Source organism: Stegostoma tigrinum, chromosome 33 (assembly GCF_030684315.1).
Source record: "Stegostoma tigrinum isolate sSteTig4 chromosome 33, sSteTig4.hap1, whole genome shotgun sequence".
Lineage (NCBI taxonomy): Eukaryota > Metazoa > Chordata > Chondrichthyes > Orectolobiformes > Stegostomatidae > Stegostoma > Stegostoma tigrinum.
Window position 1 is genome coordinate 15,317,356 of NC_081386.1, and position 17,931 is coordinate 15,335,286.

At 43.4% G+C, this 17,931-nt stretch overlaps 1 protein-coding gene across 6 annotated transcripts in view; it reads right to left on the reverse strand.

Moving 5' to 3' along the window:
• Window positions 1-16,515, reverse strand: part of rab27a (RAB27A, member RAS oncogene family) — a 114,883-nt gene extending 98,368 nt beyond the window's left edge. The window contains exons 1-2 of one of the 6 annotated variants that reach the window (XM_048563051.2): window positions 16,352-16,515; window positions 13,732-13,771 (exon numbers count right to left, since the gene is read on the reverse strand). The gene's annotated coding sequence lies outside the window, so the exon portion shown is untranslated. Of the gene's footprint in view, window positions 1-13,727; window positions 13,772-16,351 lie in introns of all 6 variants that reach the window. The other 5 variants (XM_048563052.2, XM_048563053.2, XM_048563054.2 and 2 more) reach the window with 5 other exon arrangements.
• Between the last annotated feature and the right edge of the window lie 1,416 nt (window positions 16,516-17,931).

A 17,931-nucleotide genomic window follows, 5' to 3' on the forward strand; every position in this document is an offset into this window, starting at 1 on the left:
GAGAGATGTAACACAACACTTGAAGCATCTCAAAAGTTACGAGAGATGCAACATCAATTCAAAGGTGCATTTGTTTTGGTTCCAACTGACGTTCAGCACAGATCTCTAACTGGCTTCATCAGCCACGTACATCTAAAGCTCACATCCTTGCTCGGAAGAAAAATACAGAAGTCTCTGAAGATTTGGACAGTAATCAAAATGAAAAAAGGATAAATATAAAATGTTCATTTTAATCACTTTGGAAAAAGCAGCTTGGGAAGTTATGCTGCAAGTTGTTAAATAACGTTTAATGTCAAGAGGCAATCATTGGAAGGAACGAGGAGAAAATAAAACTCACCCCCTTGTCCCCAACAGCTTCATGTGGCAAGGATGGGAAGTGAATGATTAGTACCAATTAAGGGAGGAAGTTAATCAGTCAGTCAGTCAATGTGGAAGGGCGAGTCAGGAAGTTAAGAGATTTGAAGCAAGGACTCTCATTATAGAGCTGGGTTCATAAGTTAAAGACATTTTTTGTCCAAGAACCAGGGGACAGAGTTTTAACCTGCCTACCCCTTACTCCGAGACTGATTTAAACAGGAATTCTTCAGAAAGGGGTGATCCTTTGGAATTCTTTACCAGAAAGCTATGGAAGTTCTATCATGGAGCACAGACATGACACAAATTGCTATATTTCAGGATATTAATTACATTAAAACATATGACGATCGTGTGGAAAGTTACATTAAGACACATAGGCCATGATCTAATTTAACAGTGGAACAGATTCAATGGACAGAAAGGCCTACACCTGCTCCTTAATTTGGATTCAGCATATTAGTGTTTTAATCTAGTTCAACTATATTTGAGCTGTCAACCAGGGAACTACAAGGTGATTATTGTAGGGGTCTTGTGGCACTCTGGTAGTATCCCTACCTTTGGAGCAGGAACCATGGGTTCAACTCCCAGCTGCTCCAGAGGTATGCAAGAATATTTATAGAGATAATGGGAACTGCAGATGCTGGAGAATTCCAAGATAATAAAATGTGAGGGAGACCGAAGATGGATAGAGGAGATTCTGGCCAACATGTGTCTCCAGACCCACAGCAATGTGATTGACACACCTCCTCCCTTACCCACATCCCAGGCCCCAAGATGACATTCCACATTAAGCAGAGGTTCACCTGCACATCTGCCAATGTGGTATACTGCATCCACTGTACCCGGTGCAGCTTCCTCTACATTGGGGAAACCAAGCGGAGGCTTGGGGACCGCTTTGCAGAACACCTCCGCTCAGTCCGCAACAAACAACTGCACCTCCCAGTCGCAAACCATTTCCACTCCCCCTCCCATTCTCTAGATGACATGTCCATCATGGGCCTCCTGCAGTGCCACAATGATGCCACCCGAAGGTTGCAGGAACAGCAACTCATATTCCGCCTGGGAACCCTGCAGCCATATGGTATCAATGTGGACTTCACCAGTTTCAAAATCTCCCCTTCTCCTACTGCATCCCTAAACCAGCCCAGTTCGTCCCCTCCCCCCACTGCACCACACAACCAGCCCAGCTCTTCCCCCCCCCACCCACTGCATCCCAAAACCAGTCCAACCTGTCTCTGCCTCCCTAACCGGTTCTTCCTCTCACCCATCCCTTCCTCCCACCCCAAGCCGCACCGCCAGCTACCCACTAACCTCATCCCACCTCCTTGACCTGTCCGTCTTCCCTGGACTGACCTATACCCTCCCTACCTCCCCACCTACACTCTCTCCACCTATCTTCTTTACTCTCCATCTTCGGTCCGCCTCCCCCTCTCTCCCTATTTATTCCAGTTCCCTCTCCCCATCCCCCTCTCTGATGAAGGGTCTAGGCCCGAAATGTCAGCTTTTGTGCTCCTGAGATGCTGCTTGGCCTGCTGTGTTCATCCAGCCTCACATTTTATTATCCAAGAATATTTATAAACAGGTTTTGGAAAAAAGAAGTAAAATGGCCACCTGGCAGTCAAAGATGTAGGATTGGAGATTTAAGTTTAAAAAGAAAACAGTATTGTACAATGTCAGTCAGTCATCTATTGAAAAAGTTTTAAATTTCAATCCAAGAGTTGGCTTGTAACATTTATACAGAAAGTCCATTCTGCATTTCATTCAAAAATTTTCTTTAAATGTCAGCACTTTGAAGACTAGACATTTTTAAAGAAAAAATACTTGCATTTATAAAAGCACCTTTCACCAAAACATGCGAAGTGCTTAACAATTAAACGCGCCACCTTTTGGTGTTTATTCACTGCTGTAATGCAGGTGACACAGCAGTCAACAAACTCCCACACCAGTGATATGGTATTGACTGTAAATCTGTTGTTAGGAGATGTGATGTTGATTGGGAATAAGTGTTGGCCATGACAATGTGGATAATCCCTTCATAGCTGCATTGCAGGGTCAACATGAATCTTTGAATGGTGTTTGAATCTGCCAATTGTAACTCAGAAACAAAGATGCTACAAACAAATCAAGGCTGAAATTTGTAATAATGCTTTGCATTCATACTAAGGGAGTATTGAGGTGACCAATAAAGTTCAGGAAGGAGATAAAAGAATTTTATAGAAATGCTTTATAGAAGCATTTCAGAGAACCTTCACTTAACCATTTCCAAGAATCAAGGAGCTAACTTGAGGATAGGTTGAGCCTGTACCTTTTGGAGTTTAGAAAATAAAAGAGATGTAATGTTACTGAAGCACAAAAGATCCTGATATGATCTTACTTAAAGATGGAACAGGCTCAAGAGGCCAAATGGCTAGCTCCTGTTCCTGGTTTATCTTTGCCAACTTTTTATTCACGTCTTAACCCCAGAACCAGAAAGCAAGTCACTGTATACAACCCAAAATATGTGAGAAATTATTTAATATGACCTCAATGCGTTGAATCCCATTATTAAGCAATTATAGAAGACAAGAACAACCGATGACTATACTGAGTTGGGAGATCAAGGACGATGGTCCATTTAGAGTCATAGACACAAACAAATTTGGAGCAGATGTAGGCCACGTGGCCCTTCAGTCTGCTCTGCTATTCTGTGAGATCAAGGCCGATCTGTTTCTTTCTCAAATTTCACATTCCCTACTAATCCAGAGAACCTTCGATTCCCTTACTTAACAAGAATCCACTTCTGCCTTAAAAATACGTAATGACACCATCTCCACTGCCTTTTGAAGCAGAGTGAGCTTCAAAGCTACACAAACCTCTGAAAAATAATTCCCATCATCTCCATTCATGTTAAAATAGTGTCTGTTAATTCTGAACTCACTAATATGAGGAAACGTCCTTTCCATATCAGCCTCACCAAGATCATACACAACAATCAGGTCAGCCGTCATCCTTCTATACTCCAGAGGAAGTAAGCCCTCAGATCCGAGGAAAGTTCACTGGACCCAAGACACCAACTCGGACTTTCCTTCACAGGTGCTGCTGGACCTGCTGAGTTTTTCCAGCAACTTCTGTTTTTGTTCCTGGAAACGAGCCCAGCCTGTTCAAACTATCTTCAGAAAACAACCTGCTCATTTCAGACATTAATCTAGAAAACCATTTCCAATTCATCAACCTTTATATCTGTACCCTTCCGTAAATAAATAATCTACGACTGCCCACACAGTTTGAGATGTTGTCTCACCAATATCCTTTACAACGGAGATACAACACTCTTACTTTTAAAACTGTTACAGCAAAGGAGGTTATTTATTCATCAGGTCTCTAACCAGTCTCTGAGAAATTTATCTTATTATCAATCTTCTGCCTCCCCCCACCGACCCACAAACCTGCATGTTGTTTTTATTTAAAATTATCCAGTGATCTCTTGGATGCCTCAAATGAACATAGCCTCCACCATTTGCTACATGAACAAATTTAATCATCTTGCATTTGCTTCTTTCACAAAACAGTTTAAAAATCTGTACCTTCTGATTCTCAATTCTTTTACAAGCAGCAAGTCACTTCCTACCTATGCTGTACAGATCTCCCTCGATTTTGAAAACTTCAAACAAATCTCCACTTAGCCTTTGCATCTCCAAGATAAATAAATCACAACTTTGCCAATCTACCTTCATAACAAAAATGTTTTTCATCACTGGAACCATGTCATGGACCTCTTCTGCACTCTCTCCAATGCATTTACATCTTCCCATAGTATGGTGCACTGAATTGTACACAATACACCAACAGAGATGTTATACAAGTTCGTTATAACTTCCCTGCTATTGTTTTCTACAGTCCCATCAATGAAGTCCAGATTACAGAATGCTTTATTAACAGCTCTTTCTACTTGGCCTACCACCTTTAATTACATGCAAGAATGCACTCAGATCTCTGCTTCTGCATATCTTTCGTTTTATGCAGTCTGTCCATGTTCTTTGTACCAAAGTTGATCGCCTCACACACCTTCACATAAAATTTTTTCTGCCACCTATCCACTCACTCTACCAACTTGTCAAAGATTTTTGAAGTTCTCTAATGTCCCCCTTCACAGCTCAATTCTCCCACGTTTTTGTCATCTGTATCAGGAAAAGCAAAAGTCCTGATACAAAACCCTGAGGATCTCCACAACAAACTTTCATCCAGTTAAAAGAAAAAATCCATTAATGATTACCCTCTGTTTGCCATACCTTAGCCAGTTTTATATTTATATTACTACTGTCACTTTATTCTATGGCATATAAAATATTCCTCACAAGCTATCTGGCACTGTATCATAAGTCTTTTGAAGTCCTTGAACACAACATCAACAGATTTCCCCCTCATCACCCTGCTTTGTTACCTCTTCAAAACATTCCAAGTTAACTAAACAAAATCTATGCTAATTCCTCCAAAATTAACTTATGCAACTATTCATTCTAACCTAATCTAGGAGAAGTTGTCTCATCACCAAAGTTAAACTGACTGGACAGTAATTACTGGGCTGACCTTTACAATATTTTTTTGAACCGCTGCGTACTGTTCGCAATTCTTCAATTCTCAGGAACCAGCCGCAAATCCAAGGAAAATTTCAAAGTTATTGCTATTGTCTCAGCAATTTCCACTGTCATTTCCTCAATATCTTTGGATGCAGCTCAACAGTTCCAGGAGGCTTATCAACTTTAAGTACCAACAGTTTATCCAATACCTCCTGTTTATCAATTTTATATCGTCTAGAGACGGAGTTTCCTCCTCTGGCACAGTGACCTGGGTACCATCTCTGCAATAAATAAATGACTCATGCAAAGCATTCATTTAACACCTCAGCCACATCCCAAAGTAAAAACCCCCTTTCTGGTCCCTAATCAGCCCTACTCCTCCTCCTGCCACCATTCTATACTGATGATCTTACAGGAGGCTTTGGATTTTTTTTTCCATAATCTCTCTGCTTTCTCACCTCCCTGCAGAACCTTCTGTATTCAGCTTGGCTCCCCATTGTATTTTCTGAGTGATAACTATCAAAAGCACACTTTTTAAAAAATCTTAAATTTTTACCTCTTAGCAGCCAAACACGATTTCCCCTCCACAAAACCATACTGAGTCTCTCCTGATTATTTTGAGTTCTTCAATGTACCCAACTATAACCTCTTTAAACCCGATCAAATTTGACACTTACCCCATGACAGACAGACAGACAGACGAGCTGACAAGGCCATATTTCCTTTCCTCTGTCTCTCTCCCTTCTTGAATACAGCAGTTATACTCATTAGCTCCCAATTCATCTACTACCTCATTAGTCACCACTTTGAAAGCCTAATGACTAAGTCCATCAGTACCCAGGGACTTATCAGCCTGCAGTCCCACCAGTTCGCTCAGTAACACTTCCCTTGTTACTGTAATTTGACCAAGTTCTCTCCCTTGCACCTCCTGATTTACTGCTGATACTGGAAAAGCTTTTGTATATACTTTTTAAACCAGTGTTCAGAGATGTCATGACACACTCTGGAGCAGGCAGGACTTGACCTCATCCCACCTGTCTCAAAGGTAGGAACACTACCACTGCACCATAAGAGGCCTGATGGGACAGTTTTCGAATGAAGACAGAAGCAAAATATTTGGTTGTTTGATCTGCCATTAATTGTAGATTACAAAGCAAACACTCGGTTCTCACCTGGAGAAGCAGCCTTCACTTGACTTATTCTTGTCCTTTTTAAAAGGACTCGTTGAAACACTATCTGTCAATTTTTATATGTTCCTCTCAGTCTCATTTCTCTCCCTTAATTAATCTTTCATTTCCATTCTTTATCTCCTGTGCAATTATCTGATCCTGCCACTGATCTTTGTGCCTTTTCCTCAAGTCTGAGGCTTTCATTGCAGAGAGCAGTTAAGTCCTGTCGTAAGAACTTTTCTTTCTAAAACTCTGACTATTCCTGAAATATTCCCTTAAATGTCTGCTACTGCTTGACTTTTGATCTAGCCCCCAACATACTAATTCTAGTTTGCTTCACATGGTTACCCAGAGTTGCCCCTATTTACATTTTAAAATTTTAGTCTCAGACCCACACTTCTCCCTTTCAAACTGGATAGAAAATTCAATCATATTATAGTCACTATCGACAAGGGGTGCTTTTACTTAATTAGACAATGTCAGATCTAACCTCCCTGCTCTCTGGTTGATTCCAGTCCAGCTGCTATTTCTGACAGCCATCTTAAAACAGCACTGCAGCATAAAGATGGGGTCTTACAGCACGGCAACAGACCCATCAGCCCAATCTGTCCATGCCAACCAGGTTTCCTAAATTGAACATGTTCTATTAGCCAGCATTCAGCCCAAATGCCTCTAAACCTCTCCTATCATGTACCCATCCAGATGCCATTTAAATGGTGTAATGTACCTGCCTTTAACAGTACTTCTCGCAGCTTGTTCCATACACACACCTCCCTCTGTATGAAAATACTGCCCTTTAGGCCCCTCTTAAATATGGCAGGGCAACCAGAATTGAACGCAGTACTCCCAACATGTCCTCACCAGTCTTGAGCAGCTGTTAACGTGATGTCCCAACACCTTTATTCAAAGCTCTGACTGGTGAAGGTGAGCATACCCAACGCCTCCTTCACCACCCTGTGACACCACTTTCAAGGAATCAAGGAACTACGTATCTGCAACCCTAGGTCTACCTGTTTGACAACACTCCCCTGGGCCCAACCATGAACTGCACAAGTTCTGCCCTGGTTTGTCTTACCAAAATGCATTTATCTAAATTAAACCCGTATATTCCTAGCTCACGCAACAAACTTATTTTCACAGGTCATTTAGTTATTGTAGTGGTTCAGGCCACTACTTGCTTTCCCCACCCCGGTGGGATAATATATGAACAGCAGCCCATCATTCAACAGTAGATAACCCACAGCAGCCTGGTAATCTTAACATTATTTGGCCAAGAGAACTATTTGCCAGGATTTTTCAGGAAACTGCACAAGGCAAGATAAGGTTCAAGACCATGATCCTATTGTTCCAAAGCAAATAAAATTCTTCTGCCAGCTTCACCTAATAACCTGTGGCCCGTTTACATAGTGGCAATAACAACAGCACTGTAAAGTGAATGAGGCAATAAGCCTTCGTCCAACAATAACACAACCCCAGTGTGTCAAACTGACCCATACACTTACAGCAGGCAGTGTCTAACATTCATATCCCAATCAGGCTATGGAATATCCAAGATTATCCAAACTTTGGTCTGTCCAAGCCTTCACTTGGGGCCCTGGACACAGTTGCCTGGGAATTTGTAAATAGCAAGTGCAAAGTGAGCACCAGGAGGCAGAATTTTCCATCTGGAGTCAGGACCCCAACAACAGGCAGTAACGTCTCACAACCAACTGGAACCCACCCAGCCAATAGAAGATCTTCCAGCACAGAAGGAGTTCTAGCCCGCAGTTCAGGTACTGAAGAAACACAGATAGAAACGAGGAGCAGGCATAGGCCATTCTCGCCCCTCAAGCCTGTCTAGCCATTGACCAGGATGGTGACTGTTTCCCTGGCTCAGTGGCCTGTTCCCGCTTTCTCCCCATATCCTTGATCCCTTTAGCCATAGGAACCAAATCTAACTCCTTCCTGAAAACATTCAATGTTTTGGGTTCAACTGCAGCACAGAACTCCACATCATCACTGAGCAGAGAAACAGTGTCCCCCATCTTGAGGCGTCACCTCAGCATTTTATTTTCCAATAAAGTAAGTAAAGCGGGGGTCACAGTTGCTGCGGCAGCAGAGGTGCAGGAGGAATCTCACCTCAAAACAAGTCTCAGCTGCAGTTGGACCAGAGCAGCTACAGTAAGGTTATTTTTGGTCAGGGGTTGGGGGCTGTAAAGGAAGCTTTAAAAAGATGAAGGTCCTTCATTCGCAAGCCCCAGTCTGCAGCCAGAAGGCAGCCTTGAGGTTTGTAGCCCAACTCAAACCTCGAGGTAACGAAGTGTGGAGCTGGATGAACACAGCAGGCCAAGCAGCATCTCAGGGGCACAAAAGCTGACGTTTCGGGCTAGAATCTTCATCAGAAAAGGGGGGGTGGGGAGACGGTTCTGAAATAAATAGGGAGAGAGGGGGAGGCGGACCGAAGATGGATAGAGGAGAAGATAGGTGGAGAGGAGAGTACGGGTAGGGCAGTAGGGAGGGAATAGGTCAGTCTGGGGAGGACGGACAGGTCAAGGGGGTGGGATGAGGTTGGTAGGTAGGAAATGGAGGTGCAGCTTGAGGTGGGAGGAGGGGAGCTCAGCAGCCTCTGATTAATTATGTTAATGAGTATTTGAATTGAGCTGACAAGCTTGTGAGCAGGTAGCCAGCCATTCCTCTCCAAATCCAGCCTCCTGGGAATGGTCAGGAGTTGGGATCGCGGCATGGAGCCAACCTCAGGGAATTCTGTACCCACCCAGCTCCATGGTCCACCAAGCTCTGGACTTAGCCATCTGATTCTCCCATCAGCCTTTGTGAAAAACACAGTCTCTTCCCCATCACAGCTCCCATGCTCAGGCCACAGGCACGACTGCTTTCTAAAGGGATGGAGTTGTCCAAGTTTTCAATGATGTTCAAAGCAAAACTACTCAAGTCGTTAGTGTAAATGGTTGTGGCCCAAGCACTAACAGAGCATGCTGCCAGTTCCAGCGCATTAAAGTCAACTCTGCATCTGAGTATTTCACACAAAAGTAAATCTTAATATATTTTACAACACAAATTCTATTTTCTTAAAGAATGTCTCCTGCAGAGAAATTCTAGTTATGATCCATTCAGTCACCTAGCATCTGGGGGTACTTCCATCAGATTCGGCATTGTCCATTGCAAAGAAAACCTCCCCACTCTCAGCCCCAACCACAACCTTATGGGCGCCTATTGGCTTCCCCCACATCTCACTGACTTTCTCAGAGCTCTAGAGCATCCACTTTTCATTAATTCTCCCTTTAAGGCTGAACAGTCGCACATGCATAACCCACAGCTCAACTGCCCCTTCTGTCTCCTAGAATGAATGTACAGCGATATCTCCCCAGTGTCAGTGACCTCAAACTAATCCATTGAAACAATGGCAAAAGCTGTAACATCCACTAGAATTTACACTTCCAATGCAAATTCTTCATCATAATGCAACCTTTTCCCATATTTGTCACAGAAAGCAGTGGATAACTGGCACAAACATCTGGGGATCATGAGTGAGGGGGACTATGTTCCCACTCATTCAGATATTTAGGCATTCTGCCACAGTTCACATGGACCATGAGCATCTCTTCCAGATAAAACATGTGACAATTGGTTGTGTAGCCTGAGGGGAGCCAGTACACATCAAGCACAAGGTGAGCAAGATAGTTCCCACACCAACTGGAATGGTAATTGAACCACATGCATGTCATCTCAACAAGTGAGCTAACCAGCTCTATCCTGTTCCTGTTCACTCACCCCTTTATAACAGTGAATAAAGTGTATTCCTGATTCATGTTCACCCCATAATTTAAATTGTCACCGTTATTAAATATGGTGCAAGACAGTACACCTCAGAGACATCCTTTCAAAGCCCAAAGTAACCCCCTGCTGGACTGGGAGGAAGGAAGACAAAACATCTGGCTGGTGTCAGTGCCAGATTGCAAACCAACTCCAGCTGCAGGAACCACTCTTTGCAAAATGGCAAAAGCTGCAATAGAGCAGGGGAGAGATCTTCCGACTATCCTCCTATTGCAATACTGGGCAGGGTGATCTATTAAATTCTGGGCTCATCTTCCTGGGTCCAAGAACTACCAGCATACTGACATCTCAGAACTCTGGAGAGAGAGAGAGGGAAAGCAGCACCCAGCCCAGTGAAAATACTTCAAAACAATTCACAGCCAAGAATCATTTAAAAAAAAGGTTAACAGAGGATTTCCTAATTTGCTACTCAATGGATCACGGACTATATTTTAGTTTGACCATACCCAATAAATAGAGTTTTTAACCAGTTTAGAAAGCACACTGTTTATATGTGAAAGAGGTAATTTAAATAAACCACATTTACATTAAATAATATATGGTCAATTCCTGGTTGCCTGGAAACAACAGCACCAAAATCTGAACAAATTATGAGGGTTCCCTCTCAGGCAATCTGCAGCTAAAGCCACACAGACACATTGGTTAACATCTGCTGGCATAATGGGAGGGACAGTGTTACCATCAGCATCATTCAGGGTTTAAGAAACACGAGACCACAAAAGAAAACAAATGATCATTGTCCAATTAACGAACATGTAATCACCCAATTCAGATGGGAACAAAGCCTTTAAGAGAGAGGAGTTGCGAGATTTGGGTGGACAGCATTGTGGCAATAGTGTATTGCTGAAATGGACAAATAACCCTAGGATAACAGGGTAGAAATAGTACCTTGTGAAATCTATTTTACAAATGGAGCACAGCCCAATTCCAGGGGCCAACATCTTGCACTTCAAGGACATGTTGAAATGCACAGTTTGATCCATAAACAGAGTCAAATCTTTTTTTCCAAGCATCCTGGTTCCCATCTGGGTCAAATACAAATCTTTATAATGTTTAGGGATCCTGACAGAAACTGATCAGTCAAACTTCTCTACAGTGATCTCACTTTCAAGGCTGAGGGCCATGGTTTGGAATGTTATAACATTTCAAGTCTTTTTTAGAAAAGGTTGTGAAGTTTCCCACTACTACTCTCCTTCCAGATGCCAATCAAAAAAAAGCTTTTATTTCAAATCCCTTCTAAACCTGCTACCTTTCACCTTAAAAAAGTTATGCTTCCTCATTACCTTTGAACAAAGGTGCACAGCTGCCTCCTATCCACCCTGTCTATGCCCCTCAAATCAAATCCCTTCTCAACCCTCAACCCTCTCTTTAGAAAAAAGTGCGTCCAATGACCCATTTTTCATTGAGAAAATACTCCAATCCAAGCAACATCCTGGTGAATCTCCTCTGCATCCACTCCAGTGCAATCACATCCTTCATATGGTGTAGTGACCAGAACTGCATACAGTACTCCAGCTGTGGACTAACCAGAGTTTCATATAGCTCCAACATAACCTCCCTGCTCTTATAACCCATGGCATGACTGATAAAAGGAGTGTCCTGGATGCCTTCTTAACCAGCCTGTTAACCTATCCTGCAGTCATCAGGAATCTGTGGGCAAGAACCCCTAGATCCCCCTGTTCCTGAGGTGATCTGCCATACGTCAAGTACTTCCTTGTCTTGGCACTTCTTGCAAAGTGTATCACTCATACTTTTGAGAGTGAAGTTCCATCTGCCCATCTGACCAATTCCTCAGAATCCTCCTCTAAACTAAACACCATGCTCCTCGCTATCAGCCACCACCAATCTCAGTGTCACCCCCAAGCTTACTTACCATCTCCCCCACCCCACTACATGTTCAACAATATTGTGTGTGCGTATATGTATTATATATATGTTCAACAATATTATATATATGTATATGTACACCCTCCAATTACAGAAATAGCCTTCTTCAACTAAGCAGATTTTTGATCCATCTTGCCAAATTACCCTGGATCCATGTGCTTTACTACCTTTGTCAGTCTCCCATGGGGGAACATGGTCAAAAGTTCTGCTGAAATCGCTACAAACAGCATCAACTACAAAACTGCTCACCTTCTTGGAAGTTTTTATTTTAACTTGTTAGAGAGAGGCCATGCCTAACAAAGCCTGGGTGACTATCCCTGATCAAACCTTGCCTCTCCAAATTGAGATTCATTCTCTCCTTCAGACTTTACTCCAGTTGTTTCGCTACCACTGATGCGAGACTCACAGGTCAGTAATTCCCCAATTTATCTCTACCACTGGTCTTGTAAAGTAGAACCACATTAGCAGTCCTCCAGTCCTCTGTTACCTCCCGATATTCATAAAGGGATTAAAAAAATTCAGACCTGGGTTTGTCCTCTGTTAAACCCATCAAAACCTCCAGAGTCTCCTCACTGTGTGTCAAACTATTCCACGAACCTCAATCTCTGCCTGAATTTTTGTACCTTCTTCTCCCAGGTGATGACAGAAGTGAAGCACTCGTTTAAGACCCTATCAATGTCCTCCAGCTCCTCCCACAGATTCCTCCCTAATACACCCTACTCTCTCCCTGGTTATCCTCCTCCTGTTGATACACTTACAGGATATCTTGAGATTCTCCCTAATTTTACCCACCGGTGTTTTCTCATGACCCTTTTTGCTCACCAAATTGCTTTCTTAAGTTCGCTTCTGCAATTCCCAGACTCCACTAGGACCCCCGGTATTTTGCTCCCTTTGTACCTGAGGCGCTCTCTCTTTCTCTTGCTTGTCATTGCCAGCCTTTCATATTCAGGATTGTTTTGTGGTAGCTGAGGCTAAAGAAAGCGATTTTTTAAAAATTAAGACAGTAGTTGAAAATCATCCTGCAGAACCAGGAAAAACACACATTAACCTAATACAGGAAAAAGAGATGCAGTGCTTGGTGGCATGGTGCAGAGATAACAATCTCTCCCTCAACGTCAGCAAAATGAAAAAGCTGGTCATTGACTTCAGGAAGTAGAGTGGAGGCCACATTCCTGTCCATATCAATGGTGCTGTAGTGGACTTGGTAGAGAACATCAAGTTCCTAAGTAATGATGGTCACCGACAATCTGTCCTGGTCCACCCACATTGGTGTTACAGTCAATAAAGCACAGCAACACATCCATTTCATCAGGAGGCTAAGGAATTTTAGCATGCCCAAATTCATCACAGCTTGGTATGGCAATTGCTCTGCCCAGGACTGTAAGAGACTACAGAGAGTTGCGAAACAACCCAGTCCATCACACAAGCCAACCTTCCATCCAATTACTCCATCTACACACCTCACTGCCTCAGAAAGATAGCCAACATTATCAAAGACCCCTCTCACCCTGGTTATAATCTCTTCTGTTGGCCAGAAGATACAAAAGCTTAAACACACATACCGACAGATTCAAGAACATCTTCTTCCCCATTATTATTAGGCTTCCGAATGAACTTCTCAATGTTTAAATTTAATGTTGATCTCACTGTTTGTGAGCCTTTCTGCAGCCATAACATTATATTCCTTGGATAATGGGAACTGCAGATGCTGGAGATTCCAAGATAATAAAATGTGAGGCTGGATGAACAGGCCTGCTGTGTTCATCCAGCCTCACATTTTATTACATTATATTCCTTGTTCTGTTCTATTACCCTCATATACTTTGAATGATATGATTTGCCTGTGTGGCACACAAAACAAAACATGTCATTGTACCTAGGCACACGTGTCAACAAGAAATCAAAATGAAATAACTGTGATTGTTACCCACAGGAAGTCCGTCAGTCTTCCCAGGACTTATCTTCAGGACTCTGGTGATAAGAAAGGGGATAAGCATTAGTCACCATCAACATTCAAACTGACCGAAAGGATGGCAGGCAACAACAAAAAAAATGTCGAGAAAAACCACACACTAAAGGGCTCCAGATGCACAACAGATTCCAACAACATTCTGAAAATTAATTCAACCAATCATTCATTTAATGATTTTATTTGGAAGCTGACAGCAGAAAGCCAAAAATAATTTTAAATCTGTATGGAAATTGGTAGTTATCAGCAAAAGGCTGGCAAGTCGAGCACTGTGATCCCATGTAAGGTGGAGCAGACTGTTTGGGCAGAATGGCCTACTTCTGTTCCCACATCTTATGGTTTTTACAAGCAGAGAACGTTGCCCGATTGTCACAATTTTTTTTAAATTGGCTCAGGGCAGGGAGAACAGTTGACCTCTGGTCAGCAGGTCATCCCCACTGCATGGGTGTCTCAAAGACAAGGTCTCTCAGTTTTTAAAATGAAAACTGTCACTGTTCCAAGGTAGCTGTAGCTGACTGACAGTCACTCAAGAAAACAAACAAAGCAGCAATGCGCATGACCCAACAACCCTTTCTAAACCTATCATACATAAACTTTGTGGACCATCATCCTTATGCCAGTGCCAACTCACCTGGACCTCTCTCAAGCAACTTCCCTGATATTTTGGAGAAAAATAAAACAGCTGCAATGGATTCTAATCCGGTCTTAATTGGAATATGTACTGCAGCTTCCCCAAGGAGCAACACAGGGTTGGGCTGGTTACAGTCAATGTGGGAGGCAATTATAATAAAACATTAAAACACATCATGGGGAGTGATGTAAGGCAAGTGAGCTGTTAATGAATGATAATAGCCCGCTCATCTGGTGCAACAGAGTCTCTGTTGTAAAAATCAGGGACAGAATCATTACCATTTACCTGCGGTTTAAGAAAAAAAATCTAAAGTCAATTCAATAAAAACCTGTATAAAGCATTTTCAGGATGCTTGTTTTAAAACAGGGAACCCATGGTGGCGGGCTGAGAGCATGCTGGAACAAAAAGTTGGTTAATGTTAAAATTACACACACTTTTTGAATGGTCAAAGTGAACATTTGTTCCAATATTGACATATGTGAATGTCTTGCTGCCGCTATGCACATATATCCACGGGGGATCTCATTTCAACTCACGCTACATCTTAATCAGAGCAGATCCACACCATGCTCTACAGCTTTATAGACATAAGTGATTCCAAATCTAGGAAAGTAGTAACGTGGGAGGTGGGGAGGGGGGCGGAATTACTGCAGATGCTGGGATCTGCGCTGAAAACAAAAAAAAGCTAACGAAGGGTCATCTAGATTCAAAATGTTAGCTGGCTGTCTCTCCACAAATGCTGCCTAACCCATTGTGATAGCCAGCTTTTTTTGTGGTTTCAGTTCAAAGCAGTAATATAGACGGTTGAGATGGTCAGTTAAAGAAAGAAATAGGCTGGCTATGGACTAGAGAATCATGGTGAGCAACCTCCTCGTTCTGACATCTCCCTAGGCGCCTCAAGCAGCTCTGTGTAACAGACTTGCACTCTAACAGCCACAACACAACGGCACTTGTGGCACGGCGGTAAAGTCCCTGCCTCTGAGCCAGGAGGCGTGATTCAAGCCCCAGCACCTCCAGAGGAGAATCTAAGGCCCCTCACGCAGGGCGGTTAAAAATATCATGACTGCAACCCGTCAGAGCTCGGTCAGTCCCATGACATGACTGGAGAGCTTTACACATCGATTCTGGTTACAATTCTAAACCCCAACCGGAGAGACAAAACACAGAATTATTGCAGAGAGACTGCAGTTTGGGAAAACGCAAATGCTCATTTTAACAGGTTTCTCTATAAACACAGCCCAGACAGTCGTGTACTTTGTCTCTGAACAGTGTAGTTTTGGTTTTGTTGCAATCTCCAGTCTCCCCCCGCCACCCCTCGCCTTCCGCCACCTCCTCTCCCCCCGCCAAACTTAACTCAGAATCTGCGCCGGGAGACACATGTTTAAAGGAGGCAGTTGATGACAGAGAAACACTAAACATCAAAATAAAAAGACCCGGACTCTAAAGGCAGATTGCACAAGAACTACAGGTTTGAGTGACTCACTCCTCCCTGGGTTAGAAGATGCGATACGGCCCGTGAAATTGGTACCAAACTACGGCAACGCCGGTTCCTTCGCTCAAATTGTGCGGAGCGAATGGCTGTGCACTTTACAGGAGCAAAGTAATGCTACTGGTCTATCAAAGTTTGGAAAGGGCCAGGAGGTAAATTAGAAAGTACAGGCGAAGGGGAAAGAAACCCCAGGTCCTGTGGCACAGCCCACGTCATTCTTAACAAGCACAAACCTGTTCATTTCAGAAGATATCGAGTCAATGTCAAAAAAAAATCAACTTGTCTATTTCGGGTCATTTCCTTTGTTTGAGACAGATCAGACCAGGGGACTCCTCACGGAGCAGGATCACAAACGGAATTCAATTTTCAGCAATCTGAAACAAACTTCCTTAAACTAGATGAAAACCTTTGACAGGCAGTAAACATTCCAAAAAGTGGCATCAGTTGTATTGTACAAAATACCTTCCAAGCCTCTCACTGGCGAATCGCTGCTGCAGCTCGGCCAACTTCGGCCTGACTCACTCACCGGTTACACGCGGACACAACTCATGCTCGGACTTCGTGAATTTAAATGCACTTCAATTCATCTCATATCCTTCCTCTTTTGGGAGCAAAATGGTTTTCTCCGTCAGTGCAACATCACTTCCCGTAACAGGACTCCACCTCTCTGCCGCAGGAGCGCCCGTACCTTAGCAACCAGCTAAATGTGCCTGACGGTGAGTCAGTACCTCCGGCTTACAGCTCCTGCTGCTTCTTCTGCTGAGCCTTCTTCCACGTTGTGTTTTTCTCTTCCTAAAGATCCCTACCTGACCAAAAATTATTTCTAATCAACTCGGTCTACCGGGTTAAAGCAAAGTTGCCACAGCCTTACCAGACCATTTTGCCTATTATCTCTGATGAGAGAGAGGGGACTGGTGGTGGTTTAATTTGAGGGTCACCATTGCCCCAAGTGAGGGGAAAGAGGGTGAGGAGAGACCTTCAGAATAAAGCTCAGCCAGTGCAGGAATTGAACCCACACTGTTAGCATCACTCACCAGCAATACAGCCGACTGAGCTAACCAACCCCCTTCCTATGTGTGGGACCTGAACTCAGAAGTAAAGAATTTGCCACAAGAACCATTTCCCCCCCAGCCCAGACCTGCCTGCGAGGCAGGTTAAACTTGAACCCGGGTCTTCTGTCCCAGAGGTGGGGCAGTGCCATTGTACCCACAGAAACCAATTACCATCTTCTCATCAAAGTGAAATGTGATAAAAGGATTTGATGGAGGTTCTCAGGGCGGTCTGCGTAAAGATGATAGGGACAAGCTGTTCCCACTTGTAAGAGGAACAAGAATGAGAGGTGTGCGGGTTAAAAGTGACACATTAAAGAAGCAAGCGTGATGCAAGAAAAGACCTTTTAACACAGCGAGCAGTTAGGGTATGGAATGCACTGCCTGGAAATATGGTGCAGGCAGGTTCAATTGAACCATCCAAGAGGACATTGGATGATTATTTGGATAGAAATAGTGTGTGAGGGTCTGGGGAAGAGGTGGGAGCTTTGCACCGTGCGACGAGGGTCATTTGAAGAGCCAATGTAGACATAATGAGCCAAATGGCCTCGTTCCGCGACATTACATCTGCAGAGTCATAGATCTGTCGAGCATGGAAAAATACCCTTTAGTCCAACTAATCCACGCCAATCAGGCATCCGATACAAATCTATCCCATTTGGCCCATATCCCTCTAAACCCTTCCTATTCATATACCCATTCAGATGCCTTTCAAGTGTTGTATTCGTAACAACATCCATCACTTCCTCTGGCAGCTTGTTCCAAACATGTACCACCCTCTGCATGAAAAAGTTCCCCCTGAGGTCCCTTTTAAATCTTTCCCCTCTCACTTTCAATCTATGCCCTCTAGTTTTGGACTCCCCAATCCCGGGGAGAAGACCTTGTCTATTCACCCTATCCATGCCCCTCATGATTTTATAAACCTCTACAAGGTCACCCCTCAGCCTCCGATGCTCCAAGGAAATTAGTTCCAGTCTATTCAGCCTCTTCCTA